We start from the raw sequence: 18,065 nt of genomic DNA, 5'->3' as shown, positions 1-18,065 counted from the left end.
CAGGTCATCCTAAGGATGAACTGCTCTGATACCAAATGTAACATCCCTATATTTTCCCACATCTAAAAACTATAATCTGTAATATATTAAAATGAATATATAAACACAATACAAATATGTCCACAACTCTTTCTTAAGATATTTCAAAACATATCTCTCTTCATAAGACTTTAAATATTTATATAAAATTAAAACAAATATTCAAAAGGAATTAAAATATTTTCGTCATCCAGTTTCTCACTGAGGAGCTCTATCACCTGTAACATCATCTGCTCCCGTGTAAATACACGATCATCACTGATAAAGAAACAACACAAACAAATAACAGGGTAAGCTAGCTATATAAAAATTCTATATAGTTTCAATTTCAAAATAATCGACATAAATCATCAAGTGTCATACAAATTCTCAAATCATCAAGTGTCTATTAAAATTCAATATACATCTTTCACATGTAAGACTTCCACTGACTCATATAACATAGACACTTGACTCTACTTTTGGAAGACTTGTGCCTTGACTTAGACTCAGAGATTTGCACCTGTCATACTATATCACTGTGAAATCCACACAGCTATGCGCATAAATAATCTCAATATCATCTCTCTCCTAGTATGACAGGGTTAACTCATATAACAGGTCAAGTTAGTTATCTTTCAAACAACTTACCCCTTCATATGAACCTCTTTTAACTCTCACCACCTGAATAACTTCATTTATATGATTTCATTATCTCAGTAGAGTCAGAATATCTCCTTCTAAACGAATCCCTAGTTAACGCACATCCTAGAAAATCTTAACACGGTATTTTCTTTCCTGAAAATACTATGTCTTGATCTTACTTTCACTTCATTGCACACTCCATTTAACACATCAATACACCATTCAATTATAACATATATTTTAAACTTTCTAACAATCCAAATATATCCAAAAAGTCATTTAACAATAATAATCCAAAATAAACTATGCTAAAATAATAATCGTAATATTATATATATATATATATATATATATATATATATTAATTGGCTTGGGCTAAAAATTTTAGTGTAAGCTAAAAATTTACACTAGAGTGCACCCACGACTTTTGGCTTGAACGAAATATTTTAGTGTAAGCTAAAAGACACCAGAGTGCACCCAAGACTTATGGATTGAACAAAAATATTTTAGTGTGAGCTAAATGACACCAGAGTGCACCCAGGACTTCTGGATTGAACGAAAATATTTTAGTATGATCTAAACGACACCAGAGTGCACTCAGGACTTCTAGATTGAACGAAAATATTTTAGTGTGACCTAAAATACACCAGAGTGCACCCAAAATAACAAAGTCCATGTTATAGCTGAAATTACTCTAAATGAACATCAAACAACCAATACTTAAATACATTATAATTTATAACAACAACCATATATCAAATTTCACATTCAAATTTCAATCAACTTCTAATATACTTAAAAAAAACAATCCTGAAATAAAGTTTTGAGACTAGTGACCACGTCACCCCCACATCTAGATCTTCTAGCCTAGTATTCTACTGGAAAATAAGGTTAGCTTCCCTTACCTAAAATTTAGAAGACTTTTGGCTTGAACGAAAATATTTTAGTGTGAGCTAAAAATTTACACTAGAGTGCACCCACGACTTTTTGCTTGAACGAAAATATTTTAGTGTAAGCTAAAAGACACCAGAGTGCACCCAAGACTTATGGATTGAACAAAAATATTTTAGTGTGAGCTAAATGACACCAGAGTGCACCCAGGACTTCTGGATTGAACGAAAATATTTTACTGTGATCTAAATGACAACAGAGTGCACTCAGGACTTCTGGATTGAACGGAAATATTTTAGTGTGACCTAAAATACACCAGAGTGCACCCAAAATAACAAAGTCCATGCTATAGCTGAAATTACTCTAAATCAACATCAAACAACCAATACTTAACAACATTATAATTTATAACAACAACCATATATCAAATTTCACATTCAAATTTCAATCAACTTCTAATATACTTAAAACAAACAATCCTGAAATAAAGTTTTGAGACTAGTGACCACGTCACCCCCACATCTAGATCTTCTAGCCTAGTGTTCTACTGGAAAATAAGGCTAGCTCCCCTTACCTAAAATTTAGAAGACTTTTGGCTTGAACGAAAATATTTTAGTGTGAGCTAAAAGACACCAGAGTGCACCCAAGACTTATGGATAGAACGAAAATATTTTAGTGTGAGCTAAATGACATCAGTGTGCAACCAGGATTGAACGAAAATATTTTAGTGTGATTTAAGTGACACCAGAGTGCACTCAGGACTTCTGGATTGAACAAAAATATTTTAGTGTGACCTAAAATACACCAGAGTGCACCCAAAATAACAAAGTCCATGCTATAGTTGAAATTACTCTAAATCAACATCAAACAACCAATACTTGACAACATTATAATTTATAACAACAACCATATATCAAATTTCGCATTCAAATCTCAATCAACTTCTAATATACTTAAAACAAACAATCCTGAAATAAAGTTGAGACTGGTGACCACGTCACCCCCACATCTAGATCTTCTAGCCTAGTGTTCTACTGGAAAATAAGGGTAACTTCCCTTACCTGAAATTTAGCAGATATTCAGTAAGAGCTCCAAATCCACCAAGAACTTAAAAGTAACTTAACCTGCACCACAGAGTCCTAATAAAAAATCTAACTATATCACTGGGACCCTGAGCTAACCTAGATTAACCCTGAAGTTAAAAGTGTCACATGCAAAACAAAGACAAAAACAACCTAACAAGTTCAAAATTTGACTCAAAGAGAAGAGCAAAAATGAACTTACTCTATCAGAGATTCTGATCGGGCAGTCTTGTAGTATTCAGTGTCTTGAGTCTGATGGTGGACTCCGATCGTTGAACTGATGAACGAAGAAGTCAAAATCTTAGAGAGAAGGGAGAGGAAATGAAAAAGAACTTTCTAGAGAGATGGTGGTTCTTTTTAAAATGAAACTTGAATAACTGAATTTATATTTATATGCTCTTTTAAATTTAATAATAAAATATTAAAGTGTCATTTTAATTGTACCACTTCTACTCTAAGACTATTTTTCTCAATCCTTACAATATGTATATTTATTAGTTATGATTATTATTATTTATGAATATTAATTATGATTTTATAATTATTTATATTATAATAACATTTTCAATATTATGTATATAATTATTATGATAATAGTTGGTAGGTAATAGAGATCTTGGTATGATAGTTCGTAGGTAATATATATTAGGTAGTAGTTAGTAGGTAATATAGATCTGTGGTTAATAGTTGGTAATAAAGATCTGTGAATAATAGTTGATAGATAATAGAGATTCGTGGGTAAAAGTTGATAGTTAATAAGATTTGTGGGTAATAGTTGGTAGATAATAGAGATTTGTGGGTAAAGTTGGTAGATAACAAGATCCGTGGGTAATAGTTGATAGGTAATGCTGAATTTACCTACGAATTCATATATATGTGGGTAATATTCGTAAATAATGTTGTCTGTGGGTAATATCCGTAGATAATATTAAATTTATCTACAAATTCAGATCCGTATATAAAAATTCATAGATAATATTGAGTTTTTTTGTAGTAAAACAGTTCGACAATTTAATATTAATTCAACTCAATTTTGTTTTTTTTTCTAATCCGTAAAAAAAATAAAGAAAAACGTTACTTAAATAATCAGAAACGTTTAGTTTGTATCTAGAGTAAAAAAACTATTAATATTTTATTTTATTGAAGTAAACTTAAATGATTTGAAGATTTTAATAGGAAAAAATGTAGACTAACGCTTCTTAATCACTTAATCTATATGGGTTTCTTAATCACGATTGGGTAACAGTTTTCACAAATGTACAGATTTTTTTTTTTTTTTTAATTCTAGAATTGGATAAATTACACATAAAATACGATTTGATTTTAAATAAATACCAACTAGCTATATGATTTTATATATTGAAATAAAATTTTAATTTCAATCTCGTACATTCTAAGTACGATTTTATATAGAGAATGGTATATTCTAAATATGATTTTTATTTTGTTCAAAATATGTGATATTTCAGATTCATGTTATATGGATGAATTTCTCATGTCACATGTCATGATGGCAAAGATTTTTTTTTAAATAATAGAATAATTTAAAATAAATTTAGTTATATTATTTTTATTGAAAATTATGAAAATAAGTATATTTAAATTTGTGAATGTTAAAAATAAATTGAAAACTTTAACTAATAAGCCAAAACTGATAACGTTTTCAGAAAAATTGTTTTTCAGTAATGTTAACTGAAAATTTTAATTGAAAACCTTAATAGAAAACTTTAAATTTAAAATTGTATATCTAAAATAATAAATCGAGAGACTGTAAAATTATAATATTTAAACTCTAAACACTAGATTTTAAAGCGTAATGAATGAAGTAATACTCTAAAATTCTTGAAATATGTTGAAAAATGTTATGAAAAAATTCTGGAGTATTACCGTAACACACGTTTTAATGTAAGATATATAGTTCAAATAATTTAAAAACCTTTCTTTAGAAAAAAAAAATATGTAAAGTAGTTGTTTGATAATTTAAAATTAGTTTTATTAAAATCCATTTTATTTAATTTTAAATGATGTGGCTTTTTCCTGAATAAAATATAGCGTTTTGACGTGGGTGATTTTAGATATAATGTGGATAAACTCAATAAGAATTTAAGAGTAAAATATTAGTAAGTATGCAGAATTTAATTTAAAAGCATACAGTGTTTCTTCAATGATGTTATTTAATTTACTCAATTAAAGTTTGAATTGTTGAGACATGGTGGAGTTTGATCTTTGACTAAAACAGGTTTTACTTATCTCTTGATTGAATTAGAGTATTTTGAGAGGAAAGTGTGAGATAGAAACGTGTAGAGATGAATCAATTGAATGGGGTCCATAGATAAGAGAAGAATGATAGAAGAAGGTTGGTTGGTAAGATGGAAAATCATATCCACTCCACTTTTTGTTCTTTTTCCATCATATCAATGCACTAAGTAAATGTCATTTTGTTTTTTTACACAAAAACTACAAAATATCTCAACTTAATATTCTGGGATTTTGTCATTAATTTGGTTTTCTAAAGATCTATTATGTTCATCTTAAGGGATAACAAATATTTATAAATTAATTTAGCCACATGTAAAATATTTGGAAGATTAATTTTGATCACAACTTATCTCATTTTTTATTCAATCAGCCTCAAAATCATGGTAATCCAATTTGACTTCCGAGTTTGGATTCCAAATAGCCCTTTTAGATTTTAAAGATAAAATAGTCAAATTAATTATTACAAACACATACAACGGTTTCAATTTAATTTTATAATTTAAATAAATTAAAATAATCTCTTTTATTTCTCACATTCATCTGTCATTTTAATTAGGTCTTATAACTAAAATACAATTCAATTTCTTTATGTAATCATTATTAATATATAATTTAGTTTATATATACATTTTCAAAAGATATGCATTTTCAAAGATTAAAAGATGATTCAACCATGATACGTTGAGGAAGAAGAAATTTAAAACTTTATCATTATAGTATTATTCATTATAAATTATTATTAACATGGTTTTTAAGAAAATTACTATCAAAATTAATAAATTCATCTTATATAACAATTTATGGTTGAATAATACTTAAAAATTGTTTTAAATTCTCAACTCATTTTTCCTTCTCTATGTTGAGACTATAATGTCACATTCATAGAATTGTGATGAATGGAAATAGTTGTGTTGTGAGGTATAAATAAAAGAAAAAACACTTTCTATAAGGAACAAGTGGGGAATACTCATTTCTAATTTATAATGAGTAAAAATTACAACGCACCTTAAACTAGATCAAAGCTTAACACATACTTATATAATTACGTCAGATTTTAGTTAGCGTGTCTAAATAGAGGAAAATATTTTTGATAATTATTGATGTGATAGATTTATTTATATATATATATATATAAAGGATAAATGTGTAATTAAATAATATAAAAAATATTAAAATAATAATATTAATGATTATAACGTAGTTGTATAAAAAAACGTAAGTTGTAAATATATCATTATCCATAAAATAATGATCTAAACCAAGGTTGAAAAATAAAAGAGAAAAAACCGAGAGCTAGAGTTGTCTCAAGTCACGACTTCAAAAAATAATTGAATCCGTGTTGGACCTAACGACTTCACCAAGAAAAGTGAAAAATAAAATAAAGAAGTCATGATTCCGGTGACCACTGCATAAAAAATATTTTTACAAAGTTGTAAGTTCAAGAACATTTTCAATTAAAAAAGTAAAAAAAATATACCATTACAAACTCAGAATAAAAGTTGGGATTGAAAGAACGAATTTTACATTTCAAAATCATTGAAGTAGAACTTACCCATTGTCATAAATAATAAAAAATTACTCATTTCAGTAAATGTCTCAAAGAATTACATCATTTCGATAAATACAAAAACAGAGATTTAAGTCTTAAAATATTGATGGATGCGTGATAGCATTTAGTTTTAGGCAGTTTATTTCTGTACCCCTATATTTTTCTTTTGCACCTTTTTTAAATTTTGAAACTGACCTTCACCTTTTATTTGAAATTGAGATTTGGGAGTGTGTTACGGATTCATCTATTCGAAAGTGAATCATATTGTTTTTCGGATGAGGAGGTGTTCTGGAAAGCATAAATTGTTGATTTCTGGATTCCTGAATCCGAAAACCTAATTATGTTATGCATTGGTGGATCTAGAATGATTTTTTTCAATTATGGATTTCTGAATCCGGAATGCATATTTTGAATTATGGATTAACGAATTCGAAATGGTTTTTTTAATTATGGATGTTCTGCGGTTTTTTATGTTAGATTAACACTGGCATTCATGTACTACTAGAAGCACCAATCCGGAAGGTTACCGGACCCGCCAATCCAAAATGTTACCAAAGCGCCAATCCAAAAATTTATCAGATTTCATAATCTGGAATAAAAAAAATAAATGTACAGTTTTTATATAAGAATATTTTTGTCTTTGCACAATATTATGGGGGTGCAGAAGAAAAATGTTGGGTGTAGGAAGAAACTACCTTAGTTTTAGGGTTTAGTTGGGTTGGGTTGAAAGAGATGTAAAATGTTTGGGTGTTTCTTCCTATACCTTTACATTTTTCTTCCTACACCCATATATTATTCAAAAATACCAAAATTATTTTTTACAGTTTTAGGTGTTTTTGGAATAGTGGTTCCGTAAGCAAAGGATATTTCTGGAATAGAAAATCCAGAAAACAAAAAATCATTCTGAAACATCTTTTCTTGAACACATTTATTTATTTATTTCTGGATTGATAAATCCTGAATTCATAAAACTTGTTCTGGAAAAGATGTTCTGGAAATATTTTTTAAAGAACAACCCGAAAGTTATTTTTTAAAGGGGGCCAAACAGTCTTCTCTGAAAATGATGGGGTACATGAAGAAATTTGTAGAGGTGCAGAAAGAAGTTGCCAAAATGTTTTTGTGATGGATGAATTTTTAAGGTTGTTGTCTATGTGTGTGTTAAGGTGTTCAAGAGGTTTTAGCTCTAGGCTTTTATTTTGAGGGGTTGGGTTAAAAGAGGTTTGAAATCTTTGATGTGGCAATAATGGTTTTCATGAGTATATTTTGGATTTACGTAAATTAATTTATGTATAACTAATATTATTTAATAAAAAAAATTATTTTCTTCTTTTTTCTCCTTTGTAGAAATATAAATAGAAAAAAAAAGAATTTTAGTACGAACTATAAAAAAAAGTTTTTGATTTTTGTTTTGAAAAAAATTGTAAATAAAAATCAATATTAAAATCTTTACTATGTTTAACAAACAAAAATGTTATTTTAATAAATAGACATACACTTCTACTCTAATAATAGCCCTTCTTATTATAACTCCTAAAAAGGAGTATTACCCTTTATTATGGATATCAACAATAAAGAATAAAGAATAAATAATCAATTTTCTCTTCTTTTCTTTTCTGCTTGGGTCAAAAAGTTTCTACCAAAGAGACAACACTATTGTAAAATGAAGAAAAGAGCGCTATTTATTTAATACGGCTTTACGCTTAAACGCATTCGTAAAAAACGCGGTTACATTTTTTAAATTAATTTGATTTACAAATGTGGCTGTTTGTATAGCCGCATTTGTAAATCAAGCGTTTTGATTTACAAATGCGGTTTTTTCGTTTAGCCGCATTTGTAAATGCTTTTTACCCTAAATTTTTTTACGCGCCTCACCACTTTTGTAGTTTCTTTCTGTTCTTGGTTTTCGTTTGCACTGTTCATCCTTTTCGTTTGTCTCTCGTTTGCGTTGTTCATCTTGTTTGCCTCACACAATTATAAATTTGTAAGTATTGATTCACTTTCTTCCTTTCAATCTTCACAATGTCTGTTTTTTAATGGCTTTCGTTTCCTTGCATTGTTGGTCGAAGGTACGTACTGTTCCATTGGCTCTCCGTCGCTGCTCCACCACCGCTTCTGCTGCCGCCGCTATTGCTCTTGCTCCCCTACCACTCTTCACCACCAACTTTGGTTCACGCACAAGGTTGGTGTATGCTGTTTTAAATTTTTTTAATTTTTTTTTGCATATTTTTTGATTTTTTATGTATTATAATTTTTTTATTTTAAATTTTATATTATTTAGTATTTATTATATTTTGAATTTGTATGTTTTTTATGTATTATAATTTGTATTTTTTAAAATTTATATTATTTAGTATTAGTACTTATATTTTGAATTTGTTCTTGTTTATGTATTATGTAATTTATATTAAAATTTATATTATTTAGTAGTTAGTTGTTACTTTATATGTTATATTTAGCAATAATACGTTCTGGTATTGAGTTTGAGGGTGTTCGACCCTCGACAAACGCGTGAGATAGAACACTGATATAAAATTCTAACCATTTCAGAATATATAATGGATCGAAATTGGATGAATTTTGTTCGTATAAGTGAGGAGTACGAAAGAGGAGTAGAAGAATTTATACAATTTGCACAACGTAACGCGATTAATAGTGGTCATTGATATGAATCCAAATAGACATGACAATAAAATTGGGAATTTAGGGTTACGGAACGGAATAAATTCAAAACAGTAACAATAAAAACTTGGATAAAAGAAGGCGCCACAAACAAAATTTGATAAGCTTAAGGATGATCGCCACAAGAATTGGTGGATTCTTGATAAGATCGCAAGATACAGGGAAAAACCCTAGCAGAGAAACACTCTCTAAAATTATCAAAATATTCGTCCCTCTAATATGAGTTTCAACAGTGTATAAATTACAAAGGTCTTTTCTTATTTGTAAGAAAATAAGACGATACTACAATCCTTATATTTCAAGAATGATCATTTGTCCCAGTGGTTAGGTTGAGAAAGACTTGAAGTTAAATCCAAAGCTTTATCACCTCCAATAAAAGGAGACAAATCAGACACATTAAAAGTGCTACTCATATTGTACTTACTTGAAAGATCAATCTTGTAGGCATTGTCATTAATAATTTCTAACACTTGAAAAGGTCCATCCCGTCTAGATTGGAGCTTGGATTTTCTTTGTCTAGTTAACATTTCTTTCCTCATGTGTACCCAGACCCCATCTCCAGGATCAAAGATTACTTTCTTTCGTCCTTTGTTAACTTGTTTAGAAGAACATTCACCTTTTCCTTTAACTTGTGCTTCAACCTTTTTATGTTGCTTTCTCACATAGTCAACCTTTGCCTGTGTATCTTTATGCTTTAAAACAGAAATGTTAGGCATAGTTAACAAATATATTGGAGTTAAAGGATTTAATCCATACAAAATTTCAAATGGATCACAATTCGATGTGCTGTCAACAACCATATTGTAAGCAAACTCAACATTAAATATAAACATAATTCTTGGATAGCCTTCACTTTTTCATAATCTACCTGAACTCCTTTGGCACTTACCACAAAATCCAAGAACGCAATTTGTTCAGTACAAAATCTGCATTTATCAAGATTAGCATACAACTTTTCTTTTCTAAGAACATTCAAAACAGCACACAAATGTTCCTCATGTAATTCCAAACTAGTGCTATAGATCAAGATGTCATCAAAATACACCACAACAAATTTGCCCAAAAATTCTCTCAAAACATAGTTCATTAATCTCATAAAAGTGCTTGAGGCATTTGTTAGCCCAAATAGCAACACACGCCAGTCATACAATCCATATTTTGTTGTAAAGACAGTTTTCCATTCATTCCCATTCCTAATCCTAATTTGATGGCAACCACTTCTTAAGTCAATTTTTGAAAATATACAACCACCATACAATTCATCCATTAAATCATCTAACCTGGGAATATGGTGTTTATACTTAATGGTAATGTTATTGAGTGCTCTGCAATCTCTGCACATCCTCCAATAACCATCATATTTAGGCACCAAAATTAATGGAACAACACATGGGCTCATGGTCTCTTGTACCCATCTTTTGTTCATCAATTCTTCAACTTGAGTTTGGATTTCCTGCAAAACAGAATCAACACTAGGAAGAAAATTAATTTGGTTAGAATGGTCAGCAACCAAAGTGTTGTTTTTGCAATAAGGTAAATAAAGAGGTTTGCTAGAAAGTAGCAACTTTTTCACTTCATTCACTTTCAGTAATCCACTCATTTTTCTCTCATGTGTTTCTCTCTTTTTAGGTGTTTCACTCTTGCTCTGTTTAGGTGTTTCACTCATCTCTCTTTTCTCTTGGACTCTCTTTTCTCTCAATTTGATTTGATCCTCACACACCTCTCTAGGAGATAAGGGTTTGAGAATGATCTTCTTATTATTCTGCATGAAAGAGATTTTATTGGTGAAACCATCATGAATAGCCTTGGTGTCAAACTGCCACGGTCTCCCTAACAAAATGTGAGTTGCCTCCATTGGAACCACATCACACAAGACATTGTCATTATATTGTCCTATGGATAGGTTCACCTCCACTTGCTTACTCACTGTCATCTCTCCATCTTCACTAAGCCATTGAAGCTTGTATGGCCTTGGGTGCGGTTTTGTCTCCAAATTCAATTTGGTAACTAGTCTTGAGCTAGCTACATTGGTGCAACTTCCTCCATCAACTATGAGTGAACATATTTTCCCTTGAATGGAACATCTAGTATGGAAAATATTTTCCCTTTGGGTTTGGTCCAAAGCTTGCATTTTGCTTCCCATAAGCCTTCAAATCATCAACAAATCACCCTCCAATGTATCCAACTCCACCTCTACCTCTTCCTTCTCTTCTTCACTTGAAGGTTCACTGACTATTTGTGTCTTTGATAAACTGATCATATTTTTTTTGTTGGACATTCTGAAGCATAATGTCCTCTTCCCAAGCATTTGAAACATTTTACCTCACTTGTTTTCCTTTTAGGTGGTGAGTTACTATATCTATGAGGTGACTTCCCACTTGAAGATGTGACTGAACTTGAGGGAACTCCTTTATCCTTCATCGCCTTATCCTTCCAATTGAAATTTTTATTATTGTTAGAACTCCTCATGATTCCCTTCCTCTTGAGTTGTTGTTCTACTTGGTTAGCCTTGTGCAACAACTCTTTCATGTCAACATACTCTTGCAGCTCCACAACATCCCTAATATCATGATTCAATCCATTCAAAACTCTTGCCATGATTGCTTCATTTTCTTCATTCTTTCCAGCTCTAATCATGGTCACCTCCATCTCTTTAAAATACTCCTCCACACTTCTATTCCCTTGAGTCATTCTTTGAAGTTTGAGTTGCAAATCCCTATTGTAGCTTGCTGGAATATATCTCTTCCTCATAATCCTTTTCATTTCTGCCCAAGTCTTCACCATGGGTTCCTCATATCTAATTCTCTGCCTTTGGTATTTATTCCACCAAGTTAAAGCATAAGCTGAAAATTCAGCTGCTGCCAACTTCATCTTCTGCTCCTCATTGTACTCATTGCAAGCAAACACATGCTCCACTTTAATTTCCCACTCCAAGTAAGCATCAGGATCACTTTTCCCATTGAATGTGGGAATATTTAATTTTATTCCATCAATTCTCAGAGTTCTTTATTCTCCATCATTTTCTCTTCTCCTCCTCCCATCTCCTACTCTATTTTCTGGATTTACTTGTTGTGCTTGCTCCATTTGATCCAACCTCTCATGGAGTCCATCACTTTGTTGTTTCATTATCCTGTGCAAGTGTTGTGTTAAGGCTTGCATCTGTAGTTGAGACAATCCACTATCTGACGGTTCCCCTGCCATGCTCAAGTAAACAGATTACAAATAACAATAAGTTTGGGCCTCACACCACTTTCTCACGTGTTTACACTCAACACTCGTGTTTCACACAATAAGGCTTTTTTCTAATGATCACACTGCCTTTTACCACTCTTTCTCTAGTTAAGGTTCTTACAAGAATCAAGCGATCAATAATCCAGAATCACTTTCAAAAGTAGCAATCAGAATTAATTAAAATTAATAGTAAAGAACAAAATAGTGAAGAACAATTTCACTATCAACAAACAAGCAAGACAATTAAAAAAACAGCAAGCAAAAACAATATATAGAGAAAATAAAATATGTAGACAGGACACTTTTAGAACTTTTAACAAACACCAAGTATGCACTGAATAAGAACTATTTTTTTTTTCTGTTTTCCTCTTGTTCTTTTTTTTTCTATTTTTGTTTTCCTCTTCTTCTTCCTTTTTATTTCTCTTCTCTTTTTTTCTATTTTTTTCTGTTTCTGCTTTAATTAAAAAATAAATAAATGAACAGTACCCCGTGAACAGTACCGTGAACAGTAATGAGGGGAAAAAAAAATTCAGGATGCACAATTATATTATGACTCAAACCTTTGCTCTGAATACCAACTGATATGAATCCAAATAGACATGGCAATAAAATTGGGAAGTTAGGGTTACGGAACGAAATAAATTCAAAACAGTAACAATAAAAACCTGGATAAAAGAAGGCGCCACAAACAAAGTTTGATAAGCCTAAGGATGATCGCCACAAGAATTGGTGGATTCTTGATAAGATCGCAAGATACAGGGAAAAACCCTAGCAGAGAAACACTCTCTAAAATTATCAAAATATTCGTCCCTCTAATATGAGTTTCAATAGTGTATAAATTACAAAGGTCTTTTCTTGTTTGTAAGAAAATAAGACGATACTACAATCCTTATATTTCAAGAATGATCATTTGTCCCAGTGGTTAGGTTGATACTCTGTACTTGGTTCTGAGTTCAAATCCTAACTCCAAATAAAATAATAATATTATTTTATTTTAATATTCCAATCTTGTTGTGCGTGGCCCTTGGGTTTGGATAATTATGAGGCCAAAAAGATTCTTTGTCCAATGAGTATGGAGTATAAAAAGATACATGCATCTCCTAATGATTGTATATTATACCGGAAAGATTTTGAATTGTTGAAAAGTTGTCCGAGGTGTGGGTTATCACGTTATAAGTTGAAACAAAAAGATGATGATACTATTGAAGATATAGAAAAGCATGGACCCCCAATGAAGGTTATGTGGTATCTTCCCATCATTCCAAGGATGAAGCGTTTGTTTGCAAACCCAAACGATGCTAAGAATCTTAGATGGCATGTAGATGAGAGGAAATGTGATGGCATGTACTGACATCCAGCTGATTTTATTCAGTGGAAGAAATTTGATGACGAGTTTCCAAAGTTTGGTAAAGAATCAAGAAATATCCGACTTGGTTTAGCTACAGACGGAATGAATCTGTTTGGTAATATGAGTACAAATCACAATTCATGGCCTGTTTTACTAGTTTTTTACAACTTACCTCCTGGATTGTGCATGAAACGAAAATACATGATGTTGTCTATGATGATATCCGGTCCGAAACAACCAGGGAATGATATTGATGTTTATCTAAGTCCTCTAATTGAAGATTTGAAGTTAATCTGGGACTAGGGTGTTGAAGTATTTGACAGATTTGCTAATGAAACTTTCAAGCTTCATGCCATGTTATTTTGCACCATCAATGACTTTCCGGCATATGGTAACTTATCAGGTTATAGTGTTAAGGGTCATAAAGCATGTCCAATATGCGAAGAAGACATTGCTTCTTAACAATTGAAACATGGAAGGAAGACAATATATTTTCGGCATCGGAGGTTTCTTAGAAGTCATCATCCTTACCAGAGATTGAAAAAAGCCTTTAATGGACACCAAGAGGCTAGTGGTCCACCAACTCCATTAACCGGTAACATAGACCACACCTTCGGTAAGTAAAAAAAAAAGTCATTTGTGATAAACATTTGGAAGAAGAAATCAATCTTCTTTGATCTTCCGTACTGGTTGAGGTTAGAAGTCAGACATTGTATAGATGTAATGCATGTTGAGAAGAATGTGTGTAATAGCTTAATTGGTACACTTCTTAACATTAACAGGAAGACGAAGGATGGTCTAAATGCTCATTTAGATTTGATTGAGATGAACATACGCGGCGAGTTGGCACCCATAGAAATGGGTAAGTGTACATATTTGCCCCCAGCCTGTTACATAATGTCAAAAGATGAAAAAATTAGTTTTTGTCAATGTCTAAAGGGTGTGAAAGTGCCATAAGGACATTCCTCAAATGTGAATAGCCTAGTGTCAATGCCAGATTTGAAGTTAATTGGGTTGAAGTCTCATGATTGCCACATCTTGATGCAACAGTTGTTGCCGGTAGCTATCCGTGGGATCTTACCAAAAAATGTTAGACATACCATAACCCGTTTGTGCTCATTCTTCTCTTCCATTTGTTGTAAAGTCATTGATCCATCAAAACTAGATGAACTTCAAAATGAAATTGTTGTTATCTTGTGTGAATTGGAGATGTTTTTTCCTCCATCTTTTTGACATCATGGTTCATCTAGTGGTGCATCTGGTAAGAGAGGTTAGATTGTGTGGACCAGTGTACTTAAGATGGATGTATCCTGTTGAGCGGTATATGAAAATTTTGAAAGGTTATGTGAAAAATCATTATCGTCCAGAGGCTTCAATGATTGAAAGGTACATAGCTGAAGAAAGTATTGAATTTTGTTCAGAGTACATGACAAAAGGAAATCCAATTGGTTTTCCAGCTAATTCATGGCACCACAGGCGTTCTACAAGTAAATGTTTACGTGGTGTGAATATTGTAAGCAAATCTCGATCAGAAGTCTTGCAAGCACATTTGTACATATTGAATAACACAGATAAAGTTATACCTTACATAGAAGCTCATAAAGCCATTGTGAAGGCAAATAACCCAAGACAAGCAGAAAAATGGGTCTTGATGGAACATAATAGAACTTTCATGTCTTGGTTTAAAGACGAGGTGTTCAAGGATTCAACGGCATCAGAGACCTTGACCTGGTTGGCTGCTGGATTGAAGTTTGATGTCATCTCATGTACAACGTACGAAGTGAATAATTGTATATTTTACACGAAGTCCATGGATGAAAAGAGTACAGTTCAAAATTCTAGTGTCACTCTTGAAGCTGAGTCAATGCAGTTTTTGACTTTGAAAGATACAAATCCAGTACTTGGATCAATGACATACTATGGGTTTATAGAAGAGATATGGGAGGTGATAGCATTGAGCTCTTCTCTTTTACGGTTTTTGGGTGGTTTGCAGAAGCTTAATGGGTTGTAGGTGGATCAAGGCTCTCCTAGGAGGTTTGGTAGCCTTTGAGGTGCATGAAGAGTAGGGAAATAGGAGAGGTTCGACCAACTCCCTTTGGTTGGTGAAAGGATTGAAGATTAAAGCCCTAAATCTAGGGAGATTTAGGCAAGAGAGTATGAATGGCTCAAATTTGACAGCATTTCAATACTCAAAATAATCTTAGAATTACATGAGGTAGGCTCCTCCTTAAATAGCCTTGGAGGACCGTAAATGTACATGTAAATGAAAAGTAAATGCTAGCCAAATTACATGCAAATGTGAGCACATGGGAGCACATGGGAGACGTTAGCACATGGGTGTGCCTAGGCTTCACATGGCCGGATTTGTTAAGAGAAAAAGGAGGGAAAAATCAAAGTGATGGCACATGTGAGAAGTGGCACCTAAATGGAGGTAGGTTCTAGAATCCTTCCTTGTGTGGTTGGTCTAGAATTTACGCCCATTAGGTCTAGCTAATTGGGCTGGTCCTAAGTTTACTTAGAAATGGATATTTCTAATTAAACTTAGGTTTAGCCTTTTAAGTACCACTTTGCATGTTTCATCATATTTACAAAAAGATTTAAACTATGCTACTTTGACTAGAAAAGTAAGAAGAATTATCACACACTAGAGTCTATGACATGTAAAAATGTGTCCTCTTTACCCCTCTTTGACTATGACTCTAGTGGTTGCCTCAATGTAGCATTTTAGTGGCCTTTCAATGGGTTGGTGCTGGGGCGTCTTCCATCAGGAGGTTGACTACACTAAGTTTTCCGTTCCAGTTTTCAAGTGTAAATGGGTTGACAATAAAAGTGGGGTTAAAATTGATGAATCGGGATTCACACTTGATGGAAGAGGCCCAAGTACAAGCCCACATGCAAGCCCACCAAAGGGTAGATTTGGGCCAACCATAGAGTTATGGCCAAGAGGATCCAAGAAGACGTTCTTTTACATGTTCAAATGCCATAAACTCTAGTGTAGATTAGACTTTAATTTCTTGTCAAAATTAGCATAGGAACTTTATTTGTAATTTTCTTAGAATTAATTTTGGCACCTAAAACACCAACCTAGGTAAACTTAGAGTTTCTAAAAAAACCTCTAAATTTACCAAGGCCGGTCTAGAAAGCCCATGGAGGGGGTGAGCATAAAAACTACACACACCCCTCCCTATGTGCTCATTTGTGCACCCATGTGCCATGTGCACCCATGTGCTTCACATTTACATTTCATTTGGCTAGCATTAGGGTTGCATTATGGTCCTCCTTAGCCTATAAAAGGAGGAGCCTACACCTTGTATTTTCAAGTTTATTGTGAGTAAAGTTATGCTGCCAATCTGTGCCAAGCTTTGCTTCTCCCTAGAATTCTAGGCTCTAAACTTCACATCCTTCACCTTTCCTTGGGCTGGCCGAACCTCCCAATATTCATACACACCATGAACCTTCAAGATCAACATCACTCTTAGGAGGATCTTGCACACACACCTCCATAGCTTCCGCACCATTTTCTTACATGATTCAAGAAGACCTTCATGAAATTTGCCATCATTTGGTATCATGAGCTTGTGTTCTTCAAGATGAGTTGCTTTTGGTCTTTTCATTTCTATTTCTTCTTTATTTCATGTTGTTTATCTTATTTCCATAATTGTCTTGCTGTTTTTTGCATTTTAATTTGTTTTGGTGTGCTTTGTGGAAGATCCAACCGAAGCACTTTTGTTCAATTGATCTTGAACAAGTTCTTGTGCAAATTGTGATAGGATTCCATACACCTTTGAGTTGCTATTTTCTTTTAGGCTTTTGAGTCTTTATTGCTTTCTTATTTAGTTCATATTATGCTTTTGAGTCTTTAATTTCTGAATCTTATATGTTTTGTCAGTCATGTTCATCCACAATGTCAACAATTCTTAGTAGTCCTTTATTTGGCTGGATTGTTTCTTGATTTTGGGTATCTTTAATTGCTTTGAATCTGCTGTTCTTTGATCTTTTGGTGCCTTTTTAATTTTAGTTTGAGTTCATATTGTGTTTATATCCTACACAATTCTATTTCACAAACTCCATTGTGTTTAAATTTTGGTCTCTTGCTGTTTTTGTTTCCAGTTTCCAGAATCCCCTGTTTCAAATTTTCTATGCTGGCTGTTTTGTTCCAGAAAAATATTTTCACTCATAGGAAAATTTTGATTCTATGGAATATGCAATTTTGAAGTGTTATAGAAAGGACAAAAAAAGAATTAGTTCAAAAGAATCAACAGAAAAAAAAATGATAAATCTTTTAAAATCAGTGTGCAAATCTGAGGCGCTACAGCTGGCGTAACTGAACACCAAAATTGCAAAATTTATTAAAACAAAATTG

At 32.2% G+C, this 18,065-nt stretch overlaps 1 pseudogene; it reads right to left on the bottom strand.

Annotated features, from left to right (window-relative positions):
* Window positions 1–9,431: 9,431 nt before the first annotated feature.
* LOC137839340 (uncharacterized) lies at window positions 9,432–11,886 on the bottom strand (annotated as a pseudogene).
* Window positions 11,887–18,065: the final 6,179 nt, after the last annotated feature.

The sequence above is a fragment of the Phaseolus vulgaris genome, chromosome 3 (genome assembly GCF_051622355.1).
Source record: "Phaseolus vulgaris cultivar YP4 chromosome 3, ASM5162235v1, whole genome shotgun sequence".
Taxonomy (NCBI): domain Eukaryota; kingdom Viridiplantae; phylum Streptophyta; class Magnoliopsida; order Fabales; family Fabaceae; genus Phaseolus; species Phaseolus vulgaris.
The sequence above is the reverse complement of the archived record's forward strand: the minus strand, read 5'-3'. Positions and strand labels throughout refer to the sequence as shown.